Source organism: Lissotriton vulgaris, chromosome 12 (genome assembly GCF_964263255.1).
Source record: "Lissotriton vulgaris chromosome 12, aLisVul1.2, whole genome shotgun sequence".
NCBI classification, from domain to species: Eukaryota; Metazoa; Chordata; class Amphibia; order Caudata; family Salamandridae; genus Lissotriton; species Lissotriton vulgaris.
This window is the reverse complement of record NC_141700.1, coordinates 317,727,056-317,751,427: the sequence shown is the minus strand read 5'-3', so window position 1 is coordinate 317,751,427 and position 24,372 is coordinate 317,727,056. Positions and strand designations below refer to the sequence as shown.

The 24,372-nt window shown below is 42.2% G+C and overlaps 1 protein-coding gene and 1 pseudogene across 1 annotated transcript in view; both read left to right on the top strand.

Annotated features, from left to right (window-relative positions):
* Positions 1-12,500, top strand: part of LOC147674024 (zinc finger BED domain-containing protein 4-like) — a 57,447-nt pseudogene extending 44,947 nt beyond the window's left edge.
* VAT1L (vesicle amine transport 1 like) overlaps positions 1-24,372 on the top strand; it is a 1,074,333-nt gene that overhangs the window by 819,800 nt on the left and 230,161 nt on the right. The gene's annotated exons all lie outside the window — the stretch shown is intronic.

The window sequence follows — 24,372 nt, the reverse complement described above, 5'->3', positions numbered from 1 at the left end:
CTCAGATGGTTAATGCAAATGAGGGGTGAGAATCCAAAATTCTTGAGGTGGTCCATCTCCCTACAGGGAATGGACTTTATGGTGGAACACTGCCCTGGCACAGAACACGCCAACGCAGATGGTCTGTCCAGGTTCTTCTCCCTTAGTGAGGAGAACTCCCAGGAAGTTGGGTTATTCTCCTTACTTTCAGCTGGAGGGGACATGTGTTAGACTTGCCATCTTTTGGCGTGTTTCCCCTGTCATTTTTGTTTTCTGACCTCCGGTTTTGACTTTGTTTTTGCTGGTTTAATGTCTCTGCGCACTTTCTCAATGCTATTCAGTGATAAAGTGCAAGTGCTCCTGTTGTAAATTATGTTATGGATTGGTGTTTCCATGGATTGGCATATCTGATTTACTGGTGAGGCCCTAGTAAAGTGCACTGAGAGTGCCAGGGCTGGTAAATCAAATGCTACTACTGGGTTTGCTGCACTGGTTGTGCCACCTGTGAGAAGTTGGCCTGGTATATGCAGTCCACTAATTAAAGTGGACACCTTGCACCAGACAAAACGACCCTTCTGATGGATGATGTAAAAGATAACCTTTAGAAAGCTATCCTAGTGGTAGCTGTGGAGAGCAGCCTTCAGGCTACATCTTGAAGGAAAGTAAAACATCTTGTTTTACCAGAATATCACCTTTAGTATTAACTAAATGAAAGGAGAACCACATAGTAGTTACAAAAATAGGTATTTCTTTATATAAAACTCTCTAGTATCCACTACACAATGGTACAACACAAGCACACAATACTTTAGCAAAGAAACAGTTGTAAGTAAAACAATACACAGTGGGCTCCAGGGGTAGACCAAACCATATACTAAAATAGTGGCATACGAACCACGACTGGAGTCAAGACAGTGTCTAGAACACATAGAAACGCTGGGACCCCAAGTAACCACCAAAGGTGAGTAAAGAGGGACCCCACGGAGGAAGGGTGCAGTGCGTTAACACGACTGCAGGCTTCATACAATTCTATGGGGAAGTCGCTGTTACAGTTTTAAAGTTTAAGGACCTTTCAGTGGACTTTGAGGAAACCCTTTGGAACTTAGGAGGTTGGAGAGCCACCCCACCTGTAGATACCGGAGTATACCTGAGTTACCTATCCCAGGTGAGCCGGGTGCATAGGTCTGGAGTGGTGTCGGAATCCACCATTTTTTTCAATAGATGAATGCAAAGAAGAACTGCTGCCGGGAAGGAGAAAAGTGTCCCTTTGAATCCAAGGGAGGATTTGTGATGGATGGAACCTGAAAGCAGAGGGGACAGAGTCTGGGTCACTTCAGGGTAACCAGTGGCTCAGTGGAAGAATGCCCACCGATGTCGGGAGCTTCAGGTGCAAAGAAGGGATACTTGGCTCTGCAGCTCGAGGATCAGAGATGTTGGCGATGACCAGGAGCCAGATGGGAGCTGTCCCATGAAGGATGTCAAGTGCTGAGGGGTCTGTGTTCGCCTGGAACACCAACAAGCCTTGGCAACTGCAACCCATGTAGGAAGGTCAAGCAGCTTAGGGTGTGGACCAGCAAGATCCAGGGGACTCACCAAGCAATGGGGAGTCAGGGCACATTTGGATAAACCAGGGAAGCCCAACAGAACTCAAGATCACCCTCTGGAAGACCCACAGGTCGAATGACCAGGAGTTGCGAGGAGACCTCGAGCACAATCACAATGTACCAGCCCACGGAGCACTCGGTGTAAGGAGGCTGGAGTTTTTTGGTGGAAATAATTTGCAGGGTCAGGACTACAAGGATTCCAATGCAAAAGCTCGGTAATTGCCAACAAGCATATGCACCTGCAAAAGTATGTGGTGCACAGGGTTCAGGTTATGCGGTCCGCACAAGGGATGCTGGCCTCAAACTTGGTGAGAGGGCAGCTCAACCTCACCGAATTTCGGAACCTACCTCCTGTGATGCTGGAGTCTGCAGGAGCTCAGGATCAGCAGACCGGTCAGTTGCATTACAGTGCCTGCGAATGCAGGGGAGTGACTCCTTAACCCCAAGGGAGATTCCTCAGATGTCCTTAATGCTCCACAGGTCCTGCAGAGAGCCTGTATGGTGCAAGTTGACAAAAAATACCTCTATAATGTTTAATTCACATTATAGGAAAAAGGCAGTAATAAGCATTTACAAAGCATACAAAATTGTAATGGTATAGGTGCCCCTGGGGGTGGAAGGGACGTGATGTAGTGAGGGTAAAGTGGGGGGGATTTGTTCAACTATTCCTGCTTTCATAGGGTCGAAACGTCGACACACGTCCTTATCTTTAACACAGCCCCCTCCAACCCACTATGTTTGTAAATATGGACATTGGGGCATGTGATGCTTGAATTTTTGTGTTGATTAATCACCTGTTTCATTGATTATTGGACATTGAACTCGTACTACTGTTCGATCAATATCGTGTTTTTACTGTCACAAATCCCCCCCACTTTACCCTCACTACATCACGTCCCTTCCACCCCCAGGGGCACCTATACCATTACAATTTTGTATGCTTTGTAAATGCTTATTACTGCCTTTTTCCTATAATGTGAATTAAACATTATAGAGGTATTTTTTGTTGACTAGATTTACTCAAATGACTTTTAAATAATATGGTATTTTCTTTCACTGGGACCCCCTCAGTCTTAACGATACTTACCCAGGTCCCAGCGACTTTATTGGGTTAACCCTTCTCTTCTATACCATGTATGGTGCAAGGGCACAGACAATGCTTTGGACGGAGAGGGAGACAAAGTTTGGCCCATTTGAAATCCAGCAAAGTCCAGAGTGTCCAGACGATCGAATTTCAGTGGTTTCATGGTGCAGAATCTTGTCCACATCGAATCTAAGGTCCTACAGCCAGGTAAGCCCTTATGTACCCACTGAACAGGGTTGGACAGATTCAGGGGACCCTCCTAGGGGAGGGTCAGGACAGAGGGGAGGTTACTCCCATGTCCTTTGTCCAGTTTTGCTCCAGAGCAGGAGCCAATGGCTCCCAAAACTGGTTTGAGCTGGACTATGCACAAGGACACCAAGTGTGCCCCAGAAGCAGACTTTAAGGCACTTTGCAAGTGCACCCACCCAGCCCCAATACACTGAATCCTGTCTGGGAGGTGGTCACACCTAGCTGTCACAGTATGCCTATTGTTCTGCCTTCCCCTGCTCGAGCTTGGCTCAGCAGCAGGAAGACAGAAAAGTGTTTTTGGTTGGCAGCAACCATTTTGTGTTGCCCGGGTCGAGAAGGCTGGCACCGGAAAGACCAGTGACCCCACGAAGCTCGCTTCTGAAGGTTGGAATCATACCTCCCACACCAGTTACCGTTGTGGAGGTATGATTCCAAGGTGTTTGATACCAAACACAACATGTTTTGTTACAGCCGTTTTCGAGATAGCATTTACTGCTAGGGTATAATACATCTTTACCTATATGCCTGGCTGTGTCACAGACAACCCAGGAGAATAGTCTCCAAAGGCTGCAGAGGGGCCATGCTCATGCAGGGGCACCCTCCACATAAAATCTAGCACCTTGCCTTCAGGATTGTTAAGGCTTGCTAAAGGGGTGACTTATAAGTTTTAAGTGTAGTGACATCTAGATATAGTGAACCTATATCTAAAGTAAGTGGTGCACGCACCAGCTTACACAGTCTGCAATGGCAGACTTGTGGTTAAATTTTGCATGGCCTCTCATGGGTGGCATAATACATGCTTCAGCCTATGGGAGGCAACTGAGGTACCTATGCCCTGGGCACATGGGGACCATATAATAGGGACTTATAAGGGTACCCAGTATCCAATCTGGAGTGTATCAAAGTACAAGAAATAAAAATTTAAGGAGAAATCAGATAGACTGGGGTCCTGATTAGCAGGATCCCAGTCAGACTAGTCAAAAACCAGCAAAACACCAGGCAAAAAGTGGGGGTAACCATGCAGTCAGATCTTACCTTCCTACACTACCCACAAAAGTAGCCCTGAAAAGTTAACTCAGCCCTGCCACCGCAGGGTCTGTGCGCAGTTTGTTACTACCATGTCAACCTGGCAAGTGCACCCACTTGCCAGGCCCCAACCTTCACTTTTTCTACATGTCAGTCACCCCTAAGGTAGGCCCAAGGTACCCCTGTGGGCAGGGTGTTGTGTATGTTAGAGGTAGGACAATGCTGTGTGTGACATGTCCTGGTGGCGAATTACAGTGTATTTCGTTTTTCACAATTGCAAGGCTACCTGTTCCCATAGGAGGGAATGGTGAGTATGTTTATAACATCTTAGAAACATAACTGACCCTGGGAACAAAGTAGTAAAATAAAGTTTAGTCTGCCTGAACTCAGAATGTTAAAATGCATCTTTTAGGGAAGGTGATTTTTATATTCTGTGTTTGAAATGCCACTTTTAGAAGCCGGTATTTTCCTGCCTAACCATCCAGTTTGCCTCTCCTAGGTTTTTGTATTGCATGTCTAGCTTTTGGATGAAAGGGGCTGGAGAGGGGCAGCGACTCCAGATGTCTGATGGGTCAGGGCTGGGCTGAATAGACCTGGGTTACATTTAGAGTAGGGAGGAGATTTCCTTGCACCTGAATGGACATGGTCTGCCTTCGACAATGCTGTCTCCACCCCCTGCCAGGAACCTGCACCAGTGAGGACAGAACTGGTTTGGGCTGGGTACAGACACTCTCTAAATTTAGAGTACAAAGGATTTGGTGGTATAAATATTGGGCCCAGAACTTTAGAACTTTTTTGGACTAAGAAGACTGCCAAGAAGAGTGGAAGAAGTGTGGCTCAGGGGTTAGAGGCGGCAGACCTGGAGCTTGAGTTCGGCCCTGGTCCAGGGTTCAATTCCCCGCCTCGGCGGGTCTTGGGCTCAATAATTCCACGGACTCGATAATTCTCGCTCCGGTGCCTTCTCGACTCACGGGTTCACACTCTGCGACTCTGGGCAATAGCTTGCTTAATCTCCACATCGGCCCCTCGCGGTGGGATGCCTGGCTTTCACCTTGTGGATACCCTGCCAGGGTTATCTCACAGGGGAATACCAGGACGGGTTCCCTAAGCAAGCGCGGAGATGCCCCAGGGTAAGTCATGCGCTATATAAGCTTCATACATACATACACATACAAGAAGAAGAGCTGGAGAAGCTGTGAGGAGGAACTACCACTTTGCTGTGTGCTTTGCTGTGTTGGCCTGCAGTGGCTACTTCTGTCTTGAGCAGTGGAAGAACTGGACTGAACTTTCTGGAATCTCTTTTTGTGAGTTTCTCCAAGGGCTTGAGGTAGAGCTTGCCCCCTGTTCAAGAAGTCTCAGGAACAGCGAAGACTTCAAGTTCTTCTGCCCTCAGCACTGGGCATTGTGTGTTTTGTGCTGCAACAGAAGAAAAAGCAACCCAACGCCGTCTACGATGCCGCTGCTGCCGCCATGTCCTGGAGGCATCACAGAGGTCACTGCCATAACGTGGAACCGCAACCCTGGTCTCACCAACGATGCCTGCTCACGCCCCCACCGAGCCTCTGCTTGCACCGTGACCTGTGGGCTCGCACCTCCTCACATCACACTATTGCCTCACGCTGACATCGACACCACTGCTTGCACTGTGGTTCGAAGGCACCGCTCGTAAGATACATGATGCACCATTCTCATCCCGCACCGCAGCCTTGGCCTACCGATGCTTGTGCCATCGACCCCGGTTCGTCAACCGACGACAGCGCTTCAGCAACAATGACGCCACTGGTTGCACCATGACCTGCCAACATCACGACGAGCACCGCATCACTTCACACCACAGCCCTGGTCTCACCGATGCCACTGGATGACCGTCACCGAGCCGCTGCCTGTACTGTGAACTGAGGGCACAGCACGCTGCACTGCTGCAATTTGTACCACAGCACCCGACGTCTGCCGATGCTGGCGCTCCCGAATTCAACTGCAAGGAGGAGTACGATCTGCAATGCGTGTGACTTAAAGGGCCTGAAGACTCCTGCACCGACCTCCAGAACTGATGCCCGCGGACGCCGTGCTTTTGGAGTTCAACGAGAGGTCGGCGAGCCCTGCATTTCTTAAGGTACTGTTTAGTGGGTCTTCCCGATACCGTAGCTGGCCCGCGACGTTTGGACAGCCAGAACTGTTTGGATTTGTTGTTCATGACGCCGTGATAGCCCCAGACGGAGCTATTGACTTCAAAGAACTGTTTTTCAAGTTTATTCTGATAATTGAAGATCTCCAAGTTCTGTATTTCATTGTTTTTGGTCTTGTCTTAAGGATATAAAAATATTGGATATTTTTCTAAACTGGTGTGGTGTCCTTTTGTAGTGCTTTCACTATATTACTGTTGGTTATGTGCAAATGCTTTACACACTGCCTCTAATATAAGCCTGACTGCTTGTGCTAAGCTACCAATGGGGCGATAAGGGGTTATTTTAGGAGTGTAACTCCCTTATCCTGACTAGGAAGAAGGGTCTCTACTTGGACACAGTGCAAACCATTGCCAACTAGAGACCCCCATTTCTAACAAAGCCCCACTGTGCATAAAGTTCTGCCATGCACAGTGGGGGTTGGACTTGGAGCCTGGTATTCAGCGATGTCCTGTGCCCATTCCACTATGGAGAGCCAACCCCCACGAGGCATGGTCGCAATGTGCCGAACTCTTCACAGGTAGCTAAACCCCCAATGTATACAGTCTCCAGTTATGAGCAACAGAGGAAAACCACAAGGCCGGGCCTCCAGCCAGGCTATGCTCCCAACTCTCTCTCTGTGGGGCCATGTTCATGCGTGGCTGCGGGCAGCGTTTGGTGCATTTTCTGATGTCAATTTAGCTGTATTGTGGTAATAACATGGAATGTAATTTTTATGCTGAAGAAATGAATGTGTGTTTAATAGCACAGTTGCTATAAATATTGTTTTTTGGGGACACATGTGTTTTCACTGACATGGCTTAATGCATTTAGGACAGTTATAATGCCCAACACTCGCTGCTCTGCTTCTTATTACTCACTGTAATATCTTCAAATGGGAACCTTACACTCTTGAGGATAGGGCCCACTATACCTTCTTGGGTGATCAAGTTATCTACGTCGTGTATTGTTCCCGAAAATGTCTTTGTATTCAGTAGTGAAAATGCAATTCTTGATTTCATTCAATTTTGTAATGCAAACACCTAAGATATTGACAATTACTAATAAACTACAATAAAATGGGAGGCCTTCTATCAGTAGTCCACAACACCCTTCCACGACATCTCTGGGGGAATATATGGCAGGCTTCATTTGATCAAAAATATATCCTTAACTCACTCACTCATGGCAGATTCTGGTTAGCTTATAATGCATGCTAAATGCCTTTGAAACTCTACACACTAGGGACTTCAGAAATCGATAACTGCTGAGAAGGGAGACATTAGACATAATGGATTGCCCATGCATTAAATACTTTTGGATTGATGTGATGCAATGTGTTAAACACATTGTAAAAGTTGAATAGGTCCCTGACCTTCCTTCAATCAACTTGGCCCTTTCCCCTTGCTTTGTTCTCTTAAAACGCATACATATGGAGTGAAGCTCATTCTATTAGAATGAAGAACTTCAAACAACTTTTGGTTCATATGTGGTGGCTTGCTTCTAATTCACCAGAAGCAGAGATAACACTCTAAGCACATATATCAATAGGAAATATATAGGAAGAAATGTATGGAATAATCTGAACTCCGTCCTGCAATTTAACCTAAATCCGCATGAACTAATCTCAATCTGTTACTTCACTCTTCCTCTCAAGGGTGCTCTCTATTAGTCACACCCACATTCACTATAAATTGTCTGTTCTGTACATTTCCTTTCTGAATACCAGCACTATCTTTTTGCCTTTTTCTTTCTTTCTTTCTTTCATTCATTCTTTCTTTCATTCTTTCTTTCTTTCTTTCTTTCTTTCTTTCTTTCATTCTTTCTTTCTTTCTTTCTTTCTTTCTTTCTTTCTTTCTTTCTTTCTTTCTTTCTTTCTTTCTCTGTTATATAGGTACCAAATGCACTGTTGCTACTAACCTACGCTTTTATGTCACACCTCTCAAATAGTGACCATATGAAAGTATATTGTACATCACACAATTTATCACTATCATTGACTCATGAGTGCTGCGCCCTTTAAGAAAAAAACCTGGTTGCTGTTGCATTTTTTATAGTGCACTATGTATCTGTTGTGTGTGTTAGAGAGAAGCTTGCATGTCTCCTGCCTATGCCGTGTGTGAGGGAAGCTTGCAAAGCTGTCTCAATTCTGAGTGAGTGCAAAGAAAAGTGAATGACTGAGTGCTTGGAAGGAGGAATGGTTCATAAACAACATCCGTATATGCTTATGAATGGATGAGTGCTTTGGTTGAACCCTGCATGGATAAGTGGATGGATGGATGGACGGGTGATTGAGTGAGTGGATGCAATCCATCAAATGTGCTTCCTCTTCCATCTGCCCATCCATCCACTAAATCTTTGTGACATTCATCAGTTCACCAATACACAAGAACTGGTAAATCATTTAAAAAGTACATCGATTTATGATAAAGCGAGACCTTTGCCTCTGCTATAATGAACCCTCGTACCGGGACACCCACCTTAAATTATACACTGTCCTTAATATCAATCTGCACATTACTTCAGTAGTCATTGTCCAATCTCGTATATAATTTTTGTTTATCCTTTCTCATTTTTCTTTCCTGTGCACACTCAAACTGTATTATTTTTTTTCATTTAAACTTTGACAAAGTTGTTGGTGTTTTCCCTATCGCATAGTGATCCTGCAGGGGTTAACACCTGCCCATTTGTGTAACATGATTATATAAATCATTACTTCCTGTGTCATCTCACCGAGATCTATTCTACTTCAACTACTACGCATTCTTGTATTCATTACCTTCACTAAGACAAAGCCTGTAAATTGACATTAGTCTTTATGACTGATGAACAGTAACATTAGACATGCTGGCTTGGCTATGAACATCAAAATATTGTAAAGTATTATATTAATTCACTGCAATATTATTGTGAATTGTAAGTTAAAATAAATGTAATTGGACTAGCTATGGACCTAGACCATTTACTTCCACAAATCACCCCGACAGCACTGTACATAGCATAAACCTGTGTTTAAGTTTCTGAATATGTTTTATATCTATCGTGCTTATTGTTTAAGCCGACGAGTAAGTAAAAAGGCATTCAGGGAACCATGCAAAAAATATTTAGAAATACATTCCAGCAGTGGATCAACACTAATTTTAGCAACACTCTTGGGCATTTATTATGAGTACCCTGGATTTAGGTGTAGGAATACAGTGGGGCTGGAATTTTCAATGGCAGCTGGTATCTGCGACTAATCCTTGAGGGCAAGTCATTTCCCCTAGAATGGGGAATAACACATGCACCCAGGAATACAGGTTCTAAATCTGTATTTTCCACGCAAAAGAATGAGCACAAATCTACAACCATTTAACACCTGTTTGGAACAGGAGGAAAATGGGTTCAGTGACTTTCTTTTGGCCCATGGTGCGGTGCAGGAGTCAGGCGGCTTGGGTGGGGGAGAAGGCGAAGCTAGAGCTGGGGGAAGAATTTGCAACTTTCTTCATTGTGCTGGGCGGGCATGTGTTGGGTGCAACCCTCACAGCGCCACATCAAGTTCTGGGTCTGGTGTTTCTGGGCTTGTGATTGCCTGCTTCGGTATTTGTGGAGCTGGTAATCCTCGCCTGGAATCATCAGGCTACTTAGTTTGACCCAGAGTGTGATACCCCCTTAGATACTGCTCCAGGCCACTTGTGAGTCTAAAACAGCAACTATTAGTGTTGTATCTTTTGCTCCCTCGTAGGCAGTCCCTATATGGCAAGAAGGGGGACTGGCAGGCCAGCTAGAGTCAGGCTGTTGATTGGCCCCATAAACACCATTGTCTGTCACCATGAATAGCAAGTTAAGAGATTGTTCACCTGAGTCGGAGGCGAATTGTAATGTATTGTCTTAAGAAAATAGTGGTGTTGTTAGTCCCTCCAGTTATGCGATTTCCCCAGTAGGACTGTGCTCTGGAGGAATTAGCTTTGCAACTCTATTGGCAGTGGCAACTCCTCCATTGGAGAAGTATTGCAAGTTATGATAATGCTGAGTCGGTAACAATAAACATCTGTTATTTCAGCACCAATACATGAAAGTGGTGAAAATGTGCTTTAGGTATACACATTATGTTATGTGTTTTACAGTACACCTTATTTTATTGTAGCAGGATAGTCTTATTATTATAGACACTAGAAAACTAGCAGAGACCAATTTGGCAGCCCCAGACACTGACCCACCTTTTGGACTATTTGAGCTGAAATCTAAGGAAAAGTGTGAAACCTGTGAAGCTGTCCCATGGATGCTGAGCAAGAAACCACACAATCATCAGTCGAACAAGTAAGGCTTCAAATAAATGGTTCCAGAAGAAAATATATCTTGTCCTGAGAAGAAGGATAATGGGAGGAACCCAATGAGGTCTTTTACATCACATTCGAGTTGGGTAGCTCACTGAATCGATGTTTCTATTGGATAAGATAAAACGCATCCACACCACAAGTGACTTTAAACAATGAGAAAGAAGATATGACACTATAAATATTTTTTATCCATTCTCTGCCTACTTTCCATCAAAAGTGCTTTTTATTTTGTGCTTTCACCATGAGAGACACTTCCTGAATGAACATGGCTAGATGATGGACAAGCATTCAGTCTGCACCTGTCTTAGCAGCAGACGGCACAGATGGACTTTTGGAAAAGGGCTACTTTGTTTTGCTGCAAAATGGCCATTGCATACTAAAATTCAAAGCTGTGGCGCTGTGCTTTGTTAGACTGTGTGCTTTGGGCAAGAACGCCTTGATTTGCACACATCTCATTAGAGCTTCCTTTTTTCCATGTGACATTACAGATTTTAGAACAGGATGCTTGTGAAGGGAGAGACTGGACCAGGCAGTTCCTAAAGCATGGGAGCAGAAGGGGAGTTCCCACAGCCATAGCAATCCAATCTCAGCAGGTTAAAAACGATTGGTTTCAGACACTGCCCTAGAAATTGGGCACCTGAGCTCTCACTCGAAGTGCAGTAGGAATGGACAAGTAGTGTATCATCCAATTTATGAATATGTTCAAAGATATACAAGCAGTACCTCTAACACAGATGTTATTGACTTTATCTGCAAGTTGTGCCACAAACATAAGAGTACATGTATCAAGGTGAAAGGCTCCCCCACTAATAACCTTCTCAGGCATATTGAAGTGACCCACAATGAAACATGTGTACTTACCCAGAAGGTATTCGATGACTAGCATGCTGCAAACTTAAAAGGAAAATAAAAAATGTTTGAAATTGAAAAAAGGAAAACTGAGTGAAACTCAACAGAAGCAGAAATTAATGGTAGACTTCATTAACACTGAAAAATTAAACCAAATGAGGAAAAGGAGCTGGATGGCGCACTTGCTTTAATGATAGTGCAGGATTCGCAGCCTTTGTCGATCATTGAAAATGCAGGGTTTGAGAGATTTCTGAGGAAGCTCAACTGAATCTATGATATTCCTTCAAGAAACACTCTGACATATGCCATATCACCAAAAATGCTAAAACAAGTCAAAGGTGAACTATGTTTAGAGTTAGCAAAGGCAAATCGTTTTGCTGTAACTTTTAGTATGTGGATATCACGAGCAAATAATTCATACTTGGCATTAACTGGTCATGTTCATCAACCTACTGGCCGAAGAAAGAATTTCTGTTTGGGTGTGAGGTCTTTCACGGAGAAACACACAGCTGAGAATTTAGTTGAACAGATTTCTTCAATTCTTCAGGAATATGGTATTTCTGTAGGAAAAAATATGTTCCCTCACTTCAGATAATGGATCTAATTTTGTGGAAGCAATCAACCTTCTTGGCCTGACAGACAATCATATAAGATATATTGGGCACAGTTTGTATCTTATTGTGACCAAAGCAGTAAGAGATGTTAGATCTGTGGACAAGATTTTTTTAAAGTGCCGTGCTATTAGTCAACCTTTCAGAAATAGTTATGCAGTTGCTGATTAATTGAAAGACATTTTGAGCAGAAATAACCTACCTAAAGCAAAATTAAAACTGGGCCAGGTTACAAGGTGGAATAGCCTTTATGAGATGGGAAAGATATTTTTTCAGCAAGATGTGATTAATGCTGAATTGTCCAATACAGCATGGATATTTAAAAGCTACGCATGGACAATTCCTGCAGCGATCAACATTTTGGAGCCATTTTTAATTGCTACAGAAAATATTATCTGGCCAATCATATGCTACATGCCCCTTGGTGATGGCAATTTTAACTGAAATGAAGCTGTCTCTGCATTAAATAATGGAACAATACAAGATGAACATGACATTGATGGTGCAACGTTAGTAATGTTGATGCTGCACTTCCTCCATAAGACAGAACCTACAACAGCCATGAATCTGTAATTAGATTGTTCTGTAGAACAGTAAAAGGGCTTGTACATGTTTGATTTGATACCATTGAAAAGCGTGCCAATTTTGGTAAGGCAACCATATGGGATCCTAGATTTAAACATATGGTTTTCAAGAAAACATGTAGCCAATATGCAAGTTCAGGATCCGGAACTAGAAATTGAGCAGATGATGACGGAAATAGCTTCTTGAACAAAACTTTTTGAGTATGGGACTCCACCATCCAAAAAAAGCCAGGATCTGACATCCGGGAAGAAACTGAAAAAAGAAAAGAGGAATCGAAAAAAAACAAAAGAGTCAACTTTATCTGAAGTAGAGAAGTACCTTGCTGAAGATCTTGACGATCACACAGCTGGTGTCTTTTTATGATGGTGGGTCAACTTGACAAGATATCCTCTCCTTTCTCAATTAGCACTGAGATATCTCTGTAAGACTGCAATCTCTGTTCCCAGTAAACAACTGTTCAGCACGACTAGTGATATCATTAGTAATAGGTGGGCAAGCCTAAAACCTACACACTTAAATATGCTGACCATGGTACATACAAACGACAGGGTTGTGGCTTATTTGCACACTTATTTAGCACAGCATACGTCTTTTCTGTGAGTTACATTTTCAAGCTTCCCATGCTACTTTTTGTTTCTGGGCTCACCTCATACCTCGTTCCTTAGAGGCAAGCAAGACCCCTTGCTCGGCTCTGACTCGCCCTATGATTCAATTCAAGTACTTTATTCGATTTTCACCAAGTAAAAAAATCATAAAAGCAGTACATAGTAAACAAATTACACATTATAGATATACACAATAAATAGTTATAAAAACAGCATTAAATCCAAGTGTGGTGACAAATCGATAATTAATAAATTCATGATAGATTCCGTGATTTTACGACACTTTTTAAAAACATCGACATAGAACTAATACATAGGGGGTTTCCTAATTGTTGGAGATGTAAATAAGCTGGCCTACATTGCCTCCACGCCCCATCTCTAAGATAAGATTTCAGCCATCTCGCCCGTTCTTTTTTATACCGTTTGCAAAATAGTACCAAATGGAAGGTAGACTGGATAGATATGTTGTCGCATGGGCATGGCGCAAGAGTTCTATTCCAGTCATTTTTCTCCGGATATGAAACCAGGCGATGAAATATATTGAACCTGAATCTGGTCAGGACAAAGCGCTCAAAACCCAAAGTGATCAGAGTTAGGTAGGGTTGCATTTTGAGGGTAATCAGCAGTGGCTGATGTTCGAAAACAGTTCTTTTGCTGACTTCATTCCCAAGCCTTAAGGTGTTAAAATGTTCCATACACAGGTTTTTTAAGACTTTTTTAGGAATTTTCCCAATTGATTCGGGTTTATCATACCATTCTGGCTTGTCAATGTCCGTCAGGGCTTTCCTCACATACTCAAGCCATTTGATTCTTTTTGCGTTGGCTAATTTTTTAACATCCAGGATAATTTCTCGATTGAGAGCCAGTTCTTGCGTTGCCCAAATTCTCCTCCAGAGTAAGATTGGCTGGATTTTAATCAGATCTGTCAAATAGTCCATGCCTAGTTCTGCATGGCAATTATAATTTGACATACTTGCCGGAAAGGACAAAAGGTAGCGAAAAAAATTATTTTCAATAATCTGGAGCATCGTTACATCCTGATATCCCCATATCCCTGCCCCATACAGGGCGATGCTTCTACATTTGGCCACATATATGTTAAGCATTATACCCGGTTGTTTTCTGCCCAATTTACTGGCGAAATGCTTTATCGCCGCAACTGAGCGTTTAAATGCTATCGCTCTGTTTTTTACCTCGGGGCCCCATCCCCCTGTTGCCTCGATTGTGACCCCTAGATATGGGAATGTTTTTGTAGCTTGTAGTAGGGTGCCTGCCGCCTTAAGTAGTTTACATCTGGCTCCTCCTTTACCAGAAGCCATCACATAGGACTTTTTTGCATTCAGGTTTAGGCCCCTCTCTTCCATGTATGTTATATATCTATGTAATACCTTTTGCGCGCCGACCTTTGTTCTTGCCATCAACACAGCGTCGTCCGCATACAAGAGGGAGCTGATCTGACTCGCCCTATGAATTCTTGGCTTTGCCACCTCTAGAACATTCGCCTTGCAGCGGCAAGACATTGAACCCCTGAGGGGGGGGGACTTACATGATATTATTTAATCACATGAACCCTTTGTAAAAATGTTGGAGTTCCAAATTAGTAAAATCTGTAGCTTTCTATATAAATATGCATGGTAACTGAGAAAAAAATATGTCCTCCAGACTTTTGTTCATTCGGTGAATCACCAAGAGAGTGAATACATTGCTTTCAAACAGTGCTTATGAAAGCCCAGCCTTTTCTAACACATTTTCTGGCTTATTAACTACATTTTCGAAAAGTAAGCAAAACATATTTTGCACTTGCAAATTCGGGTTAATATAGTTCAGTTTAATCCTGTAACTGGTGTATCACCTGTTCAAAAAGCCTCCCTTCTGGGTCCAATTAATGATTGACGCATATGCACAAACAAATGGAAACGTTCAAAACATTTACACTGTGAAGTACAGCACCGAAAAAACACGAAGTGTCAAAAGCAAATTAATTAGCTGAAGAAAAGCTTTCTTTGCTGTTAAAACTGAGAACAGAGTTGAGATGGTCAATTTGCATAAGTCAGTTACTTGTGTGGAGCACGAAAGGAAATATGGTGAGGTTACATGATGGGTGCTATATTAAGCTCCTTTTTTGTTATTAATTGATTATGTAGAGAAAATATGTACTGCATGTTCCATTGATTTAACCCTATTGACAGCCTTACAAAAGAGCTCATTAATTGTGAGAGTGGGATGTACACAGCCACCTCATGTGATACTCCACTATATTGGGATTCGCTTGTATGAGCGTCGGGGATGTATATTGTGCAAAAGTAGTGACAAAAAATAAAGCTCTGGATGGCACACTCCCCCATCATCTCATGGGGCTCAGTGATTCCACTGATCACCATCGCTGCAATCATTCCTGATGCACCCACAGTGGCACACTCCCCCATCATCTCATGGGGCTTAGTGATTCCACTGATCACCATCGCTGCAATCATTCCTGATGCACCCACAGTGGCATCCTCCTGTTGTAAATGAATCTCGGACCCTAGTATAAATTTCCCGATTCATGCCCTTATATAGGTATAGTTTATCATTTCCTTATATAGACATAGAAATCATTACCATATTTGGGCTAAACCATACAGCCCAAATACGGCATGGATACTTCCACTAAGCTCCAAGAATTAACAACGTTTTCTTGGAAAAACCCGTCTTCAGCAGCCCGGGACTTCCCCCTGCTTGAATATTAAGTTCTCCTAGATCTCCCGGCGTTTTCCAAGAAATGAGCCTTTGAGTGACGTAATTAAGTCCAAACATGCGTCAAACTCGGCACCTTCAAAGTAAAAATATGCCTTGATTCACCTAAACAAACACACAGTGGTTTGGAGCAGATCGTTTATCTACTTGCCCGACGCCCTACAGCAGCAAGTGCCGAAGGAAGCTGACCCTCCAGCAGACGCACTGCGAGACTCTGTCATTTCTCTTGCCGAGAAATCCAGCTCCAGTGTTTCCAGGCTACCCTTGCGGGTATCTGGGAAATCGAGTCCCGAGAACGAGATACAAGACCTCCTCCATTCTAGAACCAAAAGTACAGAGCTGATTAGACTTCTTAGAGAATTACTGGAATCAGATTCCTGGCAGAGAACTCCTAAAACTTAAGCTACTCTTCTTATACTTCCTCCCTCGTACTAGACATAGGTTAGGTACACCGGAGTAGGCGTGTTTAAAAGCACCAGTTGAGTACTTTTAGTCATCCTTTTATCACTGTAGGTATTTTATGTATTTTATATATTTTATGCACTTTATGGCTTAGAAACCATATCATGCTTTTACAGTACTACTTTATAATACTGTTCGTATTATATGCTTTGTACTTCATAGTAAGCTTTACTATTGTAGCAGTTCATTTTCAATGCTTGAGAAAGAAGACTGTTCAATAAATACCTTTTTATTGAAAACGCCCAACTCTCTATTCCTCTTGCACCTCTGGTGAAACTAAACATGCACGATTGACTGAGTGAAATAGTTATCTATTGTTTCCGCGACTCTAGAGATTTGATTTCTTATTCTTGGGAAACAAAGTTGTCATGTTTTATGCGGTTGTCAGAAACAAATCCCTTCTTGTTTCGAGAAAGTTTCTAGTGACCTCTGAGCTAGCTGGCACTCACAATTAAGTCTAATATAACCGGTAGAGACCTAGTAGACCTCAGTCCTAGGTCTAAGCTACAGGATATATTATTCCAATGCGCAGAGCCTATTGGGAATATAGGAACTACACTACACTCCCTCCTGCTGGACAGCATCACGCCAGGAGCCACAACATCCCTAGATAGGAATAAAAAACCCATCCAACCCATCAACGGATCTACGACCTGGAACCACATCCGAACTTCTTCAACTCTCCTACATTTCCCAAAAATTGGAGACACACCAATTCAAACAACGCTATAACCATAATCAGAGGAAACCACACCACGTGTTCCCTTCCTAACTTTAAATGGTTCTGAATTACATCCGTGGGATCTCATCTGCTAGTCCGCACCCCTTTGCTTTCTTAGCCAAGATTGCGCTGTACAAGTTCCACTACATGCATGCATGCAAACATACAACATGTATTTGTTTTCTACGGCTAGTATATAGTCACTTACCAGTACCTTCACATTGATCTACCGAATATTAGATGTTTATCGTGGAATGCTAAGCTGCAGATGGCAAATTAATATATTTTGTTATTTCATGTTTAGTTTTATGTTATTGGATTACAATTTCGAATTACCAGCATTTCCAACGCCACCTAAGCGCAAATAAGAAAAGGCTGGGGTGTAAAATGTGTATATGGATAACTAAGACCCATCTATTAGCAAGCATTTCGTCTTAGGCTTTAGGAACTCTTTTGTGGCGCGCGATGCCACTTACGTTTCAAACCACGTAAAGCGGATGGTTCTACTTTATGTTAATGTGCCTAGAGGCACAGTTGTGCACTGGATTGGAATCTCAATGCAGAGATATAAACCCTTGTGTTCATGTTTTACTATATAATGACAGTTCAGCAGTACCCAGCGTCACTTCAACTTAGAATGAAATATTTTCCTAAATTAAGGTTTAGCACTTCAGTTGATGTATACAAGGTCCTTTATTGAAATAAATTGACAGATTGTGCCATTCAAGTTGTTTAACAATCCGTTAGCGGAATTCACTCAGACGAAGTGAATGCGCGCTGTGCTCATATTACACATCTGCTGATTTAAATTCCGATCAGCAGAACTCTGTCTCAAACAATTGCAATTACAGAAGATTGAGAATTATGTAAATGGAATATTTCGTTTCGAAACAGCTTCTGCAGTGTAACAGATTGTCCAGAAATCTACGACCAACAAGGTTCTCTCAAAATGGAAGCAGCACGTTTTAAATGAAAACTGACTCTGAAAAAATATATTTTCAATTATTTCAAATCATCTCAGTTTTGTAAATTATGATATGGTCTTGCAACTGAAACCGTGCTCAATTAGATTGCTATTACTCCCAATTTAGCTTCCCTGAATGTCCCTGAAACGTTTTCTATACTAATATGTAAGACGGGGTTTCTATTTGTAACTGTCTCAATCTTTTCTTTTTGTAAGGTGACATTGCTCAATTTCAGCAAATCCACTAACATTCATTTATTCTAAATATTCAGACCAATGCAGGGCTTCATTTATGAGAATAGATGCATCAGTGCAGTAAGGCAGTAATGTGTCAGAAAGAGTTGTGCTGCGGTACACCAAATGCTTTGGATGCATCAGATTTACGGTTTGGTGCACCATGGCATAAGGTCCCATGCCCAACACAAGGTGATGATGGACGGAGCGCTGAAACTTTCTAGACAATCATCCCCAGTCACAGATCTGGGTTGGATCCATCATCATTCTTTACCTAACTCTGCCACCTCAGTTCAGACCCAGCTATCTGCAAATTAGTCTAGACCCTGTACCTCATGGAAGCAGTCCAGCCCGAACTGCCAAGCCAGGTCTTCCCAGAACCCGCAACCAAGCATCCTGGGACTGGTTTCATGGTAACACCCCTCATAAGCCAGGCTAGCTGGAATCCAGTGGCATGGTGAGCAAGAGACCCACGTCTGGGCATACCCTGCCAACTTAGGAGGAACAAAGCAAACACAAGGTGATGATGGACGGAGCGCTGAAACTTTTCAGACACTCACCCCCAGTCACAGATCTGGGTTGAATCCATCAATGTTCTTTTGACATTCAAGCGTCTTTAGTATGTCATAGCAGCCTCACCTAACGCATCAAGGTTGGAAAGGTGCATGAAGCAACAATAATGCACGCACAGGTAGAAACTATTAGTTTTATGTAAATACAAATGAAGTGCTTCAAAGAAGTGGATTGTTAGTGTGCGGAGTTACAACATATTCCTGTTCCCATCATTTGAAAGGTAGGTTAAAAATCACAGACAGCATGAGTTAGAAACAGGCGTGACACTGCCCTGATGCAGGTCCTCATTGCGAGTGACCTAGAAATGAGCTATATTTTACCAGTCTCTGGAGTTACTGAAACGAGGGATATTGGTAACTACGGTGTGGCGAAACGCCGGCCTTAGATGAGTTGAGCCCTGAGTGCTGATAAGAAAATTGATTTCTAAGGGAATTAGGGGTTCCATTCCCCTGGAAGTTTCAGGCTGCTTCCAGGAACACCTCTGGGGGAAATGTAAAAAAGCTTGTAATTCCTATGGAGTCGGTAAATGCTATTACTGGACCAAGCCATATTAATAAACCACTGAGAATGCAGTTCATAAAGAGGGAAAGTTTGCAAGAGATCATGGCTGGCCCAGTAGAAATACATGCTTGAGAGTGTGAAGGGATAAAGCAGCTTTCAAATAAGTACAAATGAAGAAATGTGATCCTAACCAAGAGGCAAGCATGCTGTATGTAAAATATATTAGATCTTTAGAATGTTGACAGATCATTTGAAGATAAAGGAGCAACAGCAGGCTGTATACTCTGATGTAGATCTGCTGCTGGCCTATGTTACCGCCTCTGATGCCCTCCCTCTACCCTGCTTCTGCAGGATATGTTGTTTCCACAGGGGACTGAGTGAGGCAGAGGCTGTGGGGAAGGATAAACAGTGTGCTTTCCCCTCTCCCTTCCTCTGTGCTTGATAGTGTCACTGGAGACGCAGGAGGAAAGAGGGCAAATTATCCACAGCTCCTCCTGTCTTCTTCAACTCAGCCAATTGAAGAAACACAGGGGCATATTTACTAGGAATAGGCGTAGGGCAGCACTGCAAGTCATTTTACGGCGCTGTCCTACGCCAATTCAAAAGGAGATATGGTGCATTCCTGTCCTTTCTGACAGCACAAACATTGCAGCTGTGGGCCAATGAAGGCACCCTTGCACCATGGTGCAGCAGTGTCTGTGTTGTTGGCATGATTCTTTTTGCCTTTCGGCACAAAAACAATCATGAGCAGCATTTTCCGTGTTCTAGGTATGCTGCAGAATGCAGCGCAAGCACAAAGAGGAAAAAATAAGGAGAAATGTAAACATTTCTCCTTGTTACGCCTGCTTTTGGCGCTGCCCCAGATTAACGCTATGTTGTAAATCTGGGGCACTGGCAAAATCTATGGGTGTTGCTTGGGAACACCCACAACAACACCAATGACTCACCTCCCTGTCACAATGTAAGGCAACACAGCGACTTGCGCTGCATGGCATTGCACCTTATCTACAAGGCTATGAAACCTGCACAGGGTGGCTTTGCGTGGCTTTGTAGATATGGCCCTGCACTGCGTGCCACCAGTGCATCAAAAAAAGTGACACTCTGGTGGCACAAGTGTTTTCTAAATATGCCCCACAATATGAAGTAGGTGAGGAAGACTCAGAGGATAACTTCAGCCCCCCTTCACTTCTTGCGCTCTGTGTTTGGCAGTTACTGCTGTGACCCTCCACTCAGCAGTAATTGTTAAACATGCATAGCAGGAGCTGTGCAAATAAGACTCTGAAGCGTCAGAACTGCAGGTGGTTTTTAACAGCCTGTGTCTTTCAGTAGGTCAGTGGAAAGGCCAAGAAGGGGCTCCAGATTAAATTTGCCCCTGGGGGGTTATGCATGGGGCCCATGTTGTCCCCCATCTGTTTGCACTGTCATGAGTGCCCTGTATTTCATGCACAACATGGTGCATTGTACCCAGTGCACCAACGTGCAAGCGGTGCTACCATGGCACTAGCATATGCTTTAGGCTCTTTCTTTGAGCCAAAGCATGCCGCTGCCATGTCACCACCGACACATCACCAGCCCGAGAGTTTTAGTGTAATACAACGGTTGGCATGGTGCCGTCTTGATGGCATTCTCCTGTTGGCTGCAACGGCGGTCCGGCGGTCGGACCGCCAAACTCACAATTAGGCCCTCAGGATTGTTTGTGTTTAGTAATATAATAAAACGGATTGGTGTCGTTACAACGCATACATTTACAACGACATACCATTACAACGGAACTTTTACAACGCAAAAACTTTTACAACGCATGTATTTACAACGCATTTTTTTACAACGCAGGTACCTTTACAACGCATACCATTACAACGTAAGTATTGGTAAATATATATTAATTTTATAATGGTAAATTAATTGAAAAAATATATAATTTAATGTAATTTAATTTAATTTAATTTCATTTAATTAATTTAATTTAAAATTAATTTTAATTTATTTTTACCCTGTACCCCAAAAACCCAAAACTGACCCTCAACCCCAAAAATACCCCTATACCCAAAATCCCAAAACTGACCCTGAACCCCAAAAATACCCCTTTACCCAAAAACTAAAAACTGACCCTGAACCCCATAAATACCCCTTTACCCAAAAACTAAAAACTGACCCTGAACCCCAAAAATACCCCTTTACCCAAAAAACTATAAACTGACCCTGAACCCCAAAAACACCCCTTTACCCAAAAACTTAAAACTGACCCTGAACCCCAAAAATACCCCTTTACCCAAAAACTAAAAACTGACCCTGAACCCCAAAAATACCCCTTTACCCAAAAACTAAAAACTGACCCTGAACCCCAAAAATACCCCTTTACCCAAAAACTAAAAACTGACCCTGAACCCCAAAAATACCCCTTTACCCAAAAACTAAAAACTGACCCTGAACCCTAAAAATACCCCTTTACCCAAAAACTAAAAACTGACCCTGAACCCCAAAAATACCCCTTTACCCAAAAACTAAACACTGACCCTGAACCCCAAAAATACCCCTTTACCCAAAAACTAATAACTGACCCTGAACCCCAAAAATACCCCTTTACCCCAAACATATAACATTTAAAATGTAATTATATACTTACCAATACTTACGTTGTAATGGTATGCGCTGTAAAGGTACCTGCGTTGTAAAAAAATGCGTTGTAAATACATGCGTTGTCAAAGTTTTTGCGTTGTAAAAGTTCCGTTGTAATGGTATGTCGTTGTAAAAGTTGCGTTGTAAGTGATGTTTCCCAATAAAACTTGTTAGTTGTATGTTTGTAATCAATAATATTATGAATAACATAGTGTTATATAATAAAGACGAGTAACAATTTCTTTTAAATGTATTTATGTTTTCAAGGTTTATCTAAAGGTTACGTATAGTGTTGATTGTGGGTTTTTATATATTTAGGGCCTCATTACAATAAGAGCCGGAAAGACTCCGACCACAGTTGGGAGGCTTTCCTGGTCCCATCGCAAGTTTTAGTTTCGACTACCGCATTATGATGCAGGCAGTCAAATGTGAAACTGACCCATCATTCTGGCTGGCTTCCAACGGGCTCAGAGGCCTGCCCATAATCCCTATGGATGGTGTGTCTGCTGCAGGGATTACAATGCCAGCTTCCGACAGCCTTTCCATGTCGGGCTTTCTGACATTGAAAGCATGTCGGAAAACAACATAGGGGGCTCCTAGCAGGGCCCCCTTCACCCTGCGGCCTCTGGTCGGGGGCCGTGGGGGCAACTATGGTGCACCACTATTCATCCCTGCAAGGTGTAGCAGGCACCCTGAGGTGCCTGCCACACAGTTCAAGATTGAACACACCCTCCCATTTGTCTATGGGAGCTTGTGCTAGGGCAGGTTCTGGCCACAGTGCAAGCTCCCATAGACCAATGGGAGTATGCGACCGCATAGTAAAAAAGTATGGAGAACCACCGACCATAGTCGGGTTTTTTCAATACCAATACAGCCGACCCAACATTGCAATAAGCTTGTATTAATAGTAGTGTTTTTACTAGTGTTTATTTTGAGGATTTTGTACAGTGTTTTACCAATGTTTTATTATTTTATGTTATATTATTTTATGTTATGTATTTTATGATGATTCAGTGTAATATATATGTATTTTTGAGAATGGTACCAGTTTTGCTGGTTGGTTTTATTTTTTGTTTACAGATTTCTGTCAACAAACATGTCCTATGGGCAGTGGGAGTTAAAGTATTTTTTTTAGGTAATCACTTTTGGTTTTTATGAAACCAATATTTTTAACGTCCAGTTTACTAAACACTTTTTCAGTTTATTAATGGTTCCTCCATACTTTGGATTGCTTCGAGGGATGTCTATTGGATTTGTTTAATTTTCAGATTTTTGTTTGGGGTCTTTTTGAACAATATTTTCTCAGCTTTTGGTGGATTATTATTTTTGACTATGCAGATACAGAAGAAGATCTGCAGCTAATGAATGGTGGGTTATATTTAATTTATTATTTTTGATGGGAAATGTTATACTTTAATGTTTGTGTAAATGTTATTTGATTCTTATTTGGAAATATATGGTTTATGTGTTGAATTTATTTTACCTGATGGATTGAGTTTGTTCTTTAAGCTTTGTGGTTGGTAAGGATTATATTTTTAATGTAAATAAGTTATACATTATTAGATTATCTCAGTTTTATTTATTATTGTAGGTTTATTTAATATTTAGACTGATGTGATAAAATATTATGCCTATTATTTAAATTAAAATGATTTGTCATCTTAGTTTGATTTTGTGTTATGTTTTGGGGACTTTTGTAGGTTAGTATTTATTTTATAATATGCTTTTCACTATTATTTCTATGTTATCTACTCCTTTTTTGTTTATGAAGAGTTTGTCTTTAAATTATAGCATGTTGTACATTCTTTGGGTTTGTTTACTAAATGTATGTGCAATTTGGCTAACTGAGTGCTTCATTCGTAGTTGTTGGTAGATTGGCTTTTTTTATGTTTCTATACATTTATAGAGTGTTAGTTGGATTCTGCCTAATTTGGACTGGAGGTCACTGGTCTATCTTTCTACTGCATTGTTTGTTTTGGCTTCCTGTGTGTAAAGTTTCACTGTCCGTGAAGAAGACCGGGATCGAGTGAAACGCGTTGCCGCTGAATACATTTCCTTGTTCTTAAAACTATACGGTGGAGTGCAAGGCTTCCTTGGGATTGATTGGTTCCCTTGTGCTTTTTGCATTTATTTCGGTTCCTGCACCTGCTTACTCACACCAGCCCTTTGAAGAGTGGACGCGGCCGGCGAATCTGCAGGATTGTGTTTGATGATTATATATATATATTTTTTTTAAAGTTGATTTTTAAATGTTTGTAGTTAATGGCAATATTTTTTCTTTGATATATTGTTATGACGTTAGTTATATATTTTGGAGGGGTTAATTGTAAATAATTTAGTGATGTAATATGCTTTTTTGAATTTAAACGTGTAAAAAATATTTTATGTTTATTTTAAATAATTATTTTTTAAATATTTATTAACCTATATGCCAGATTATAAACTCTTCCTTTAATACAGGAGTAGTGTCCATGTCTTGGAAAATTGCA